The sequence below is a fragment of the Macrobrachium rosenbergii genome, chromosome 22 (genome assembly GCF_040412425.1).
Source record: "Macrobrachium rosenbergii isolate ZJJX-2024 chromosome 22, ASM4041242v1, whole genome shotgun sequence".
Classification (NCBI taxonomy): domain Eukaryota; kingdom Metazoa; phylum Arthropoda; class Malacostraca; order Decapoda; family Palaemonidae; genus Macrobrachium; species Macrobrachium rosenbergii.
Genome location: NC_089762.1, coordinates 24760891 through 24773667, shown reverse-complemented (window position 1 = coordinate 24773667; position 12777 = coordinate 24760891). Strand labels below are relative to the sequence as shown.

Genomic DNA, 12777 nt, shown 5'->3' with positions numbered 1-12777 from the left:
ATTGTTGTAAATGTTATTTAGCATGTTGCAATTGATTGTAATGTATTAGCTTGTCCCCTATAAGCAATGTGTTTACAGTAACCCCGGAGAACAAATCCGTGCCCTTATGTTGTATATAATTTCCAGCATTGCGGAAATTGTGGTGTCTGTGCAATAGTAGAATTCACAAGATTTCTTTAAAAGAAACTGATATATTTAGACGAGATTTTTTACTTGTAAAAGCTTGGCTAAGGGTGCAAGGTAAAGTTGATGAGAATTTGAGATGGTGCATAAGAATCCAGGACATCAGTGTCCTGGATTCTTGAGCGCCATGTCAAATTCAATCAACTCTACTTTGCACCGTGTTATAATGGTTGCAGCTCCAACGAAAAACCATCATGTTATTTCGGAATCGACTTTTGTTATTGAAGTCAGTATCACATTGGGAATGCCCTAAACTATATATGACGATGATATATATATGTGTGTGTGTATGTATGTATATATATATATATATATATATATATATATATATATATATATATATATATATATATATATATCATTGCCATATAGAGTTTACGGCTTTTCTGTATATTGCTAATGTGATATTAACTTCAATAACAAAATAACATGATGGTTTTTCTTGGGAGTTGCAGTCATTGTAATTAAAGAAATCTCCATCCATCTTGACAGTTGGTGTTAGCTGCTGCAGTTGAATGTATTAGTTGGTCATGAAGACGAGTGCGTGAGTGAGCGAGCAGAGTGAAGAATGCAATCGGGAGTTCTACTTTGTTGAGGTGCACACATCTTGTGTATACATGTGCAGATGAGTTAGGTGTACTCAGCTGCACATGTCGGTGGTCACGCTCTACATTTTTCTCTGTCACTTCTTAATGCCTCGTCTTATTCGTGTAAATCATGATACTCAGCATTCGATGTAATTCCTTCTTGCTTCTGAAGTGTATTCGTAAGTATAATGTTTGTTGACATCTCGAATGTACCCGAGATTCGAAGCATCTTTGGGATTTCTTTATGTACGCCCACTGTACGGCCTTTTAATGCATTTTTTATGACGCCTTCAGTGTTACTTGAGGAATATTTGATGCATACAGTTAACAGACAGATTCTCTCTCTCTCTCTCTCTCTCTCTCTCTCTCTCTCTCTCTCTCTCTCTCTAGATAGTAAAATCACAAAATTGTGTTCTTCCCCAGTACATTTCGTAAATATGATATATTGTTCTGTAATTAAACTGTTGTTGGACATTTCATGGTTAGAGTCCTAACGGGGTGGGAGAGCTGTTAATCAGTTCAGTGGTCTGGTAAAACTAAGGTATACTTAACTCATTTTGACAAGACCACAGGGTGTTCAAAAACTAAGAAGGCTTATATTTACATGTTAATACAAGTGTTCACACTGTAGTTGCCATTAAATTATTCACTTCCGTGTTGGAATTGATTGAGAACGTCGATTCTGTATGTGCGCGCGCGTACGCGAGCTCTAACCATTGAATTATTTATCCTATCCGTTCTTTTTGCTGTACTCTTCCTCATAGTCGTATGTGTGCGTGAGAGAGAGAGAGAGAGAGAGAGAGAGAGAGAGAGAGAGAGAGAGAGAGACTCACATTGATGATGGCCATGGCGCCTGGCTTGTCACTCCGCCATTCTTCCTGTCTTCCTCCTCCCTCTCTCCTGCTCCCCCCCCTCCGTCCATCCCCCTCCCACTCCCTTCACACTCGAGAGTCGTCGAGCTGCCACCACTGCCATCATCATCCCTTGGATGTCACATGCTACGGCGATGGCATTTTTACCCCTGAGCCTTGGACTCTAGCATTTCAACCATCCTGCTGTCCAAATGTGTAATAGGATTGCGGTCTCCTTTCACTCCTGTTGGCGCCCTGTCCTGTAGGAAGTAGTTAATATCAGCCATTTCATTCTGGGTTCGTAATTGGCTATGTATTGATTTGAACGTTATTACTAATTCAGGTGTTCTTGTGTTGGGTTTGCAGAGATAATTCTCTCTCTCTCTCTCTCTCTCTCTCTCTCTCTCTCTCTCTCTGATCGCAATTGAGGCCCCATGTTTGACCCCTGTGAATGATGTGCACACTAAGTTCCGTCCGTTGTGTCATTGATACCCTGAGCATAGAAAAAGTTAAAAAAAAAGATTAGTAGACAAGTCGAATGGCGAAGGTCATGCAGTATTTATATATATATAATATATGTGTATGTACATATACTGTATACATGTAGTAAATATCCTACCGAGTTGTATACTGTTCATGGTTTGATATCAAGCAGTCGTTTTCGCATAAATTGAAGCATCGGACAAACCACGAAAGGAAGGTATCTAAAATACGTTTAGGCTACATTTAAAGTAGGGGGTATCTGAGAAGGAAGAATGAAGACGCTTTTATTATCGTGTTGTCCTTTTTTTACGGCGCAAGCAATGCAAATCGTTAACCTGTACGTGTTCGGTCTTGTACAGAATAGGTCATGTACAAAATAATGCCTAATTATAGAGGTTCTTGTCTCCGAAGAGAATTCCCAGCACGAAGGGTTAGGGTGCCTTGAATGGTGACGTCATACGATGTGAGTCATAGTGTATTTATTGTGGCACGATGCGTTTTAGCCAGCCGGCGTGTCCTTGTTTGTAGGCGGTCATGACTCGATCGGAAGAAGAGTGATGATTGTCTGTGTGTGTGTGTGTGCGTGTACGTGCGTGCGGGGAAGGAAAGGGGGGGGGGGGATTGTTTGGAGTGCGCGCGCGTTTGGTTACAGAAAAGGTAAAGAATAATTTGATGAGTATCTTGATGATTTTGACAAGTATTTATTACTCCAGCTCGCCATTTCCTGAGAACAGTGTTGTAACATATTTTATTGTGTTGTGATTTAGGTTGTGGATTTTTTTTATTTTCCCACTGTAACTCTATTTTTATAATCGGATCAATTGTATTAATCCTCCTTCAATTACTTGACAAGCTGTGGTATGATACCTTTATGGGTTTCAGTGTCTGTCGTCGCCACGGTTAGAATTGTTACCACCTGTCAGGCTTTGGCCTCCTAAAATATTTCCATGTTGCCTTAGTCACCGAACTTTCACTAACCAGTCATGCGCCGCTGTCTGCGAAAGTTCTTATGCTTACGGTACTTAAATTCTCTCTCTCTCTCTCTCTCTCTCTCTCTCTCTCTCTCTCTCTCTCTCTCTCTCTCTCTCTCTCTCTCTGGCAAATTTCCACAATTTACCACCAAAGCCGATCGGGTGATTCATAGGTGTGTGTGTGTGTCACAGTTCTGCAGTTGGTTACTATATTTATACGGCTTGCTCAGGTGGTGGGTTTTATTTAGCTTATTAGGTAATAATAAAGGGGAATCAAATCTGATTGTTCTGTCTTATGTCACGTTTACACAAAACTCATTGGATGTATAGTTAGAGTAACGTAAGTTTTTGTTTTTTCTTTTCAAAGAAAATGAATGTGCGAGTTGACATTATTTACACAAGAAGTTTGATATTTTTGGACTAAAGGATTTACTGGTAACTCATGAGTTACTTAGCCCCAGGCATTTATTTTATAACACATTTCAAATGATTATTCTCTCTCTCTCTCTCTCTCTCTCTCTCTCTCTCTCTCTCTCTCTCTCTCTCTCGTGTCACGTCGTGGTCTTGCAGCTACGACGACAGAGCTTTTCATTATTTGTGGTTTACATTTGGAGATGTTTGCGTTTGATGGACAGGACCCCAAGGCGACGATGAATAAATGAGTTCTTCCTGAGGATCAGCATTGCTCGCTATCTTCTTGACTTGGCCATCAAATATTCACGATGAAGCTTCTGCGACGCTCTCTCTCTCTCTCTCTCTCTCTCTCTCTCTCTCTCTCTCTCTCTCTCTCTCTCTCTCTCTCTCTCTCTCTCTCTCTCTCAAGGATTAGATATCCTTTTACGTGATAGGTTTTGGTTTGTGTCGTTGTGAACAATGATGATGAAGTCAAATTTGTTCTTGTCCTTTTAGATATATTTCTTTTTATGGAAGGTGGGCAGAGTTCACAAAAATTTCATAGACATTCCTATGACATCCATAATGCTAGTTCCAAGGGTAGTAACGTTTTTTATGAGCCTTTATTTAGCCTGCCTTTTTGTCTTTTGTCTGGGTCAAATTTTGTAACTCAATTTTCGACCTGTTCTCTTTGTCTGATTGGCTTGAAATTTTGCATGGTTACTCAATCCCGGTGACAATACAATCTTACATGATCAGTAGGCCAGCAGTGACCTGTAGTGACCGTGCAGTGACCTCTCCCAGTATTTCAGGATTTGTACGAAGTGAATAACTCTTCGGTTTTTTTCATACCTTCGTGGACTTGGTAGAATAAGTTAATAACTCGACCCATTTTTCAAACAACTTTTAGCTGTACATGATATAGAATAACACGTTCAAGTTTCGTCATCGACAATCATAAATCGGTTACATTTTCTGTCAAGAATAAAAAGTATAAAATAAAAAAAATATTTTTTAAAAGACGCTTATAATTAAAATGCACTAAAAAGTAAACAATTTTTGAGAGTCACGAGGGTTTTTTTTATTTTACAATTAATCGTGTTTACAAAAATGAAAGCGGGGGCCGCCAAACGTGGATGGAATTGCTACAAGAAATAAAAAATATATATATTTATTTTCTTGTAGCATTTCCTTCCATGTTTGGCGCCCATGCTTTTATTTTTATAGATATTAATAATTGTAAGAAAATCTGGGTGTCTCAAAAAATAATTTTTTACTTTATAGTGCATTTTAATAAAAGTTGTCGAAAAAAAAAATATTTTTTTTCAGAGTCAACAGGTGCAGTTTTCAGTAAGGTAATATTTAAAGTCGGTCCTCGAATTTAGCAGATGTTATAAGTAATCGCATGACCTTTCACAGAAGAAAAAAACTTACAGTAGTAGAAGGTTAGTTCAGTATAGAAATAGGTGTGATGACAAATGTTTACGGAAACTTAACTTCCTAATGGAACTTGGTCTGGTATTTGAAACGCTTCTGGATTTGATAGACTTGCTGTATTTTTTATCGGCGGTACTTCTGTCTGTATACATTAATAACTCACTCTCCCTCTCTTTAGCTGCTATTGTTGTAACTCGTTATCAAGTCACCATTTCATGCATATGAACAGTGCCCACTGTACAGTTTTAAATGTAACATTAAAGCTGTAGTTCTTGTGTGTGTGTGTTGTGTGTGTGGAGGATCAACATCGTCCGGCGAGTGCTTGTGAAAAAACAAGTTTAACAGGGACATGGCAACCAGGTTGCGAGAAGTCTGTTCAAGAGTTAACGGTGGCTGTGAAGGGTCTTCCGCGAGGGAGGGGGCTAGGGGTTTTGTCGGCATGTCTCGGGAGAAATTGGGTTCCTGGATGAGGGGAGGGAGCGGGGGGAGGGGGGTTGTTTGATGTTGGGGTACTGGGGTGAAGGTGACTCGGGATGCAGTTGGTACATCGTAGGACATCCCCCACTTTACGGCGGAGGAGGAAAACCCCGGGGAATTTTCATTAGCAGGCTTACACTGGGATTTGTTTTCCTACTTCGCTCTGCCCGAAAAGCAAAGATTTTAAGCGTCGTCGGAAATTGTTGTCACTTCCGTGTTCGAATGGTATATATGTCATCACTGAGATTTTTTAATTTTTGGTGGTGGTTATGCACGGGCGCACATTTTCATTTGAGAGAATAAGTTGTAGTTTTTTTGCACATAAGTACACTTTTGCAACGATGCTCATATGATGAAAGAGAATCGTAAGAGTAATGTCAACCATCTTTTGATTTTTAAAGTAATCTTGGAGAAAGACCTAGTGTTGATATTGTTCTGTGAACGAGGAAATTACCCATAGGCAATAAATAACCATATGTAGGTGTGCATCACGTGAACAGAAAAGGATCCTATTTGTGGTCAGGTTCAGGAGAAGCCTTTGTTTACAGCGATAAGCTTTTTATGTTATGAGAGGCCTCGTAAAACCCCCAGATTATTATCTGCTCATTCTCTCTTATTCCTCCTCCTTCCTCTCCCTCGGGAGTTCTTAAAGGGAAGGACCTCTTATAATAGGCTTAAGCTCCAGTATCAGTTAAACCCTCCTCCCCCCTCTCCCTCCTCAGGTCTTTATCCCTCTGCGTAAATCTGGAGATGTTTTGTTCAAACATCTATTAATTGTGGTTTATTCTTAATCTCAAGTTTCGCGGTTGGAAAGAGAAATTGTCATCCCATCTAATGATCGCATTTGTAAATTTTGTGCTGGAATGTACCACATGAATAAAGGCTTCATGTTGAATGTTCGATGCATTTGATGGATGAATCAGAGTTGTGGTTTGTTCGTTCAAGAAGGTTCGACGCCCTTTTTGCAGATAGCAGCCAGCGGTCAGTAATCACTGACCTTATAATAGATGTCCTTGACCAGTGCTTTGTTTCAAGAGACCAGTAGCTGGCGTTTGTTTATGCGTCCGGGACAGGAACCGATTACTGTTGTGATAAGTTTGGAGCGAGTCGAGGTTAAGCAGGTGTTGTTATGGTCTCCTGGTTCCTTCCTCTCGCCCAATCCTATCACGCGCTGCTCGCGCCAACTTCCCGAGGGGTATTCATCATAAGTGGGTTGTAACTTCTCTGTTGCTATCATTGTAGCGGTCTTGTCCTCTTCTTCTTCGCCTTCTTCTCCTCCTACCTCACCCCCCCCCCCCTCCTCCCCGCCTCATCGTCTCTACTGGGACAGTCCATCCCTCCTCGTGTGGAGAGGTGCTCCCACCACGTCTTTGAGGTCCCAGTGAGCGGGACGTTAACGTAATGTGGTGCATGAGATGAAACCAGTTTTTAAAATGATTCTCTCTCTCTCTCTCTCTCTCTCTCTCTCTCTCTCTCTCTCTCTCTCTCTCTCTTGTCTAGTATTCAGCAGAATGATAACTTTCTGTACTGAGACCGGATAAGGCAAACTATTGATTAACTTTTGTTTAGTGAAAGCGAAAAGGCGGAATTTCTTCATTTTAAAATGTGTTTCCGGTCTGCAGCATTCCACTGTAATCTTAATGGTAAATCTTATTCACATTGCTTTGCATAAATGTTTCATTCTGTTGGATAAAATTATCCTCTTTAGACTTTCAGATTTAGAATTTTTCATTCCGCCTTCAAAATTACGCCACCGCAGTTTTGTTTTAAGTGAGGAGGTCGTGCTGCTTTGTAAAAGAGGAAGCCCTTTCACACTTCATTAAAGCTAAAAATGTTTACAGTGCATTCACCGATGGTATGTTTTGAAGCTAATGGTCTTGTTGAACTATTGATTTTGCCCAATAAACCTGAGCGATAAAATCCACATTAATGTTGTTGGGAACAGGATCCCTGAGTAAACAGGTAACTGTTATGTAATTTTGTCAATCGAAGAGGCTCATATCATGGGTGCCTGATCACCGGGCTGTAGGGAAAACTTGTTTTTGTTCAGGTGTGGATTGTAGCTGCAGTTTTAGTCTTGATTTGTATGCTTACAACATGGAGATCTTTCCTAGATAGTGACCCCTAAGGGTTTTCTGGGGTCCTTATCTAGGACAAACATTTCTTAGGGTCACCTTCTTTATGATATGTTTATGTTTTTATGGTTATCCCCAACAGGCTTGTACTAAACGCCGCAGAGGTGGATACATATCGGATTAAACCCCTTGGGGGTCACTAGCTAGGAAAGATAACATGGGTTATCAAATGATGCAGATTCTCCGGTTTCATGGATTCATGGTCTGTTTTTGTATATATAGAACAATTTTTCGTAGGAAGGAAGGATTTCTGATTTTAAAACAGTTTTGATATTAGGTCCAGGTTACGAACGTTGCTGACTCATGTGAACTTGTGTTCTCTCTCTCTCTCTCTCTCTCTCTCTCTCTCTCTCTCTCTCTCTCTCTCTCTCTCTCTCTCTCTCTCTCTCTCTCTAAATGACCGGACATGGATCAGGCCTTGAATGAAATCAACAGAGAAAAGCAAACCACTATAGAATAGAGTTCCCATATGTGAAAAAGGAGAGACTAACGGAAGCTAATATACATATCAATCAATAAACAACACACACACTATATATATATATATATATATATATATATATATATATATATATATATATATATATATATATATATATATATAAAGCAGTAAAGTTTAAAGACCATTAAAACTATCATGACTGGATCTTTTAACAGTAACTTTATAGCCTCGTTTAAACATGGGAGCCCGGAATCAATAAAGCCTGTCGAAAGGTTGTAACACAGGTTTGCAGCGAAAGGAATGGAAGCCCTCTGTTACTGGGTAGTGTGACAAGGCGGTGCTTCAGCAGAATGTGCCTGCTGATTGATGCTCTGCTAAGTTCAAGCTTGCTGTAGTTACTTCTATGCAAAAGGTCTGCTGACTGACTACACGTGATTAGATTTTGGGTGAGATGTGTGTGTGTGTGTGTGTGTGTAGGGGGAGGAGATTGGTTTGCCTTTTCCGAACGGTAGTGAATAGAAAAGGTTCCGAGTTTTATATGGAGGCCTTTCTGACAGTACGCAGTTTTCTTTTTCCAATAAATGATGTAAATATGAAAAAAGTGTGATATGTAATGGTACATCAAGCATGGTATAAGATGTTTCGAGTCATTAAGTATAATGTTAAATGCATCAGATCGATACCAGGTCTCTCTTAACTTTAAAAGCAGTTTCGATAAGTTACAAATAAAGGAAGAAAGGTTAATTAGGTGGATTGAGTGGCTTTACCTGCCTAGTATACTATCATATTTTTTATACGAAAATTCTGTAACTAGGAAAGACTAAAATAACGAAGGTCCCAAAACACGACCGTGTAGGTTGTTATTATTATTAAGAGCCTTATGGCTTAATAAGTTTAAGGCAGCATTAAAACCAGATTGAACAAGAGTGGACTTATTCGTTGTAAGGATTGTCATGGATGTTACTAAGACTGTTATCACATGCATCTCTTTCTTACCGGCTGGTAGGGGAAAAAACGGGCTAGATTCTGGAGGGAATGAGATGACGTGTGATTGTGGTAATTTGGAACAGAAACTGAATAACGTAGTAATCATTTAGTAGGTAAAGGTTCCATAGAAAATTATAACGATAAACTGTTTTTAGACTGGGAGAAAACCTCATCTGTTTTCATATAAAATTGAGGAAGTCTGTCAGTGTTATCTTCACTCCAACTCTGTAGGTCATCAAGGACAATGTTGACGTATCTCGAGCGTAAAGCTAATTGGCTGAGAGGTGGCTTAAGGTTGTAAGCATCAGGAAAAATACTTTGATCAAAGAAAGTCTAGCCTCAGGTTCTTGATGAAGTAGCTGTGCATTGCCCAGCAACCATTGATGCAAGTTCTCATTATCGTGTAAACTTTTAATTTCTTTCCTCTCACTACAACAAAAGATCGAGTGGCTAATGTCTGCGCAATTTTATATCCTCATTCAGAACTTTTGCTTGGCCCTATATACCTATATGCAGGCGTCATGTCAACGTTGGTTCAGTTGTCCGGATTTCGATAGTTTTCTTCTGGTTGGAACGGAACACTGAAATGAACAAAAAACTACAGAGGTTATGGCGCAACTCTAGGTGTATTGTTAGGGCGTTGACATATGTTTCTGTAGGAAGTTTATGAAGCCTTATATTGGGCTAGCATGGAGGAAGTTGTATTTAGGGACATGGGAAAACTTATCTGTGGACTTTGCGCGTTCACATATGTCGTACACTCAAGTTTATAATTTTCTTGACAATGAGTTAGCAAAGGTAATGTTTCTTGAAATTTGCAGTTTTGAGAAAGCAGGTTTTCTTTATTAACGATTATAGTGTGTATATGGGAAAAATTCAAATATGACGTCTGTGAAATTAATCGGGTACCTCTAGGTAGTCTTAAGTCTCCATGTGGACGAAAAGTAATCTTCAACAGTTTCAACGTTTTGTGATAATTTGTTGCTGCCGACGTTCATTTTTGTAGTCAGTAATAGTCACCATGACCTCAGTAGCTTGACTTATATTTACATAACAGTAAAATAGTGAAGGTAACTGTCAAGTTAGAAACCTAACATTCTACCTAGGTAGGCCTCTTGAAGGGTCTTAGTGTTTGATCTATTACAATTTTAATTTAGGTTTAATTTCAATTGTCAACAATTGATGTTGATCAGAATGGCAAACGTAACGCAAATTATGCTGACACAGATTCAAACGGTCTATTCAAACTCATGGAGAACAAAAATCCTTACGAATCAAAACCACTCTCGGTAAAATGAAATTTTGTCTCTCGTCAATAATAACATCATCATGGCGATACCTTTCTCTCCCATTGATTAGTGTTTCCTGGAAGGATAGGTAGCTGCTGGAACGAAAAGTCTCCTAGTCTGACGTGGCTATCTGGCTGTCTGCTTTTCCGTATATGGAAAGGAATCGGTGCCGTTTGCCTGGTTGACAGGATCTGTCACTTGGTCTTGGGGCTCTGGGAATCGGACGTATATAGATTTCTTTCACACCTGGTGTTGCGAGAATTTGTCTGTAAATATCATGGAAAAAGTAGAGACAATGAGACCATGTTGAAAAAAGAATTAGGCAAGTGTGGGCAAAATTAACACTGAAATGGATTTCTCTCTCTCTCTTCTCTCTCTCTCTCTCTCTCTCTCTCTCTCTCTCTCTCTCTCTCTCTCTCTCTCTCTCTCTCTCTCTCTCTCTCTCTGGGTGTATAGGAAGTTTCTGGGTCAGTGACCTCGAGCCATCTTTACAGGCCTAACTGGGTCAACTCACCATTTAGCTTACTTGCAAAATGTCGGCTGGAACAACGGCGACATTTTGTGGTATTTGGTTGACACGAGTGGGATTAATTTGTCCTCCGTATCCTACGAACTTAATAAGATAAAACGACTTGGGAAAGCGATTAAAAGTGAGAATTCAAGACCTTACTTGTGAAAATTGTGTACCGTCCAGCGTTAAAACTGGACATCTTTCTCTTAAGCTCCACCATAAAACTAAACTGCGGGTAAATCCTCACTACTCCAACCAAAATCGAACTGTTATCCGGTTTAGCATTCTCATGCGTAGTCATCTGCTCTTAGCCTGTAAGCTGGAAGTTGTCACTTTGTCATTCATCACTAGACTACCAGCATTCAAAACGAAGTTTTGTGACGCCTTAGCTCGCTTTCCAGGTGACCAAATTTTAATGCAACTCATCAGTTCAGATATCCTAACGTAGAACGCATTCTAAACTATATCTTGCATCTCGTATTCAGTTGAAAGTGCGGTCTGACAGCTTGTCCAATAACCAGTCAAATGACGGAATACTCTTTGGAGGGCTTCAGAGAGGTAATCCCATGCCCTAAAGGCGCGCGATCTCTCTCTCTCTCTCTCTCTCTCTCTCTCTCTCTCTCTCTCTCTCTCTCTCTCTCTCTCTCGTTTTTGTAAGCGTTTCTACCGTAAGTTACCAAACTATTAATACAGACCCTTTGCCAGATTGTGTATTTATATGTGTGTGTGTTTGTTTGTGTGTATGTAAAAGTGATATAGTAATTTACTTCATGGAAGGGTCTACAGATTCCTAATGTTCCAGGTTGCTTGCCTGTGGCCAATTATGTTTTGTAAGAATTTAAGGAACTCATACCCGATAAATTTGTGTATATTGCATGATTTATGTGGATAGATAATTATATGCTCATTTTCAGAATAGATGGTTGTTATATTAATGGGATAGGAAGAGAAAAAATTCTTATAATTATACATGTTGAAAACCAAACGGTTTTAGATTCTCTCTCTCTCTCTCTCTCTCTCTCTCTCTCTCTCTCTCTCTCTCTCTCTCTCTCTCTCTCTCTCTCTCTCTCTCTCTCTCTCCTTGTTGACCTTATTGTATTGGCCATTATTTTTAAGGGGGAAGGTGAGGAGGTGGAGCCCCTGCCTAAGGAGCGAAGTTCTCTTTATGGTTGCGAGGATGGAGGTTCTTTTTGAAGGAGTGTTGCTCGTTATTTTTAATACAGCCCTCTCGCTCCTTTTTACATTACAATATCACTAGCCTGACCTTCCCCTCTTGGAGTCCGTCGGCTTTTTCACTTGTGAAGAAATAATTAACCGCCATTATTACAGGGGAAGCGTCCTTCCCGTCTCATGCATTCAGGTAAATATTCCTCTGAATGTTTTAATTATTCTTTTGAACTCGTACAATTTTTGCCAGAGAAGCCCAGTTAAGCATACGTAAGCTTGAAACCTATTTTTTTTTCCTTTCGACCCGTTTAGCCCTAAGAAGGGGGATCCCGCTCATATAGTTCCCTTTCGTGTGGGTGTGGTTGGTTTTGCAAGAACTCCCATTCAAGGTAAATTGGTTTTTGCTCTCTTTGCGGCAGCTTCCTGTTGTATAGTTAAAAGTTAAACCTCTTCCCTCTCCTGGACTCCGGCCTGTCTATCCCTTGCCTTGTTTGTCGTGGTGACATCTGTCCTTTCACTGTCTAGAAACGGTTGCTGATATTGCTTCCATAAATCGCAATGGTTTTCACCTGCCATATTGGGAACTAATCGTTCCAAAACCCTGATTCTGTCAGCCTCTCGCTACTTAGACATTTTCCTCCTCTGGGAGTATGGTTTTAAATTCAGATTCTCGGTTCACCGCCTTTTGTACAGCCTCATTGGGTTATGACCCACGCGACAGAATTGAAGGATTGCTGTACTATCGTGTTCCGCCGGGCTTGGAAATCGATTTGCTTTTACTAGAACTCAGGTGTTGAAAACACCAGGCAGAGCTTTCCAACGCCAGGTGTTGCATTTATCCACGATTTTGTTCCTTCACACTTC

General features: G+C 40.0%; 1 protein-coding gene across 12 annotated transcripts in view; it reads left to right on the top strand.

Moving 5' to 3' along the window:
• The window catches only part of LOC136850668 (AF4/FMR2 family member 4-like), a 231403-nt gene that overhangs the window by 160388 nt on the left and 58238 nt on the right, over positions 1–12777 (top strand). The gene's annotated exons all lie outside the window — the stretch shown is intronic.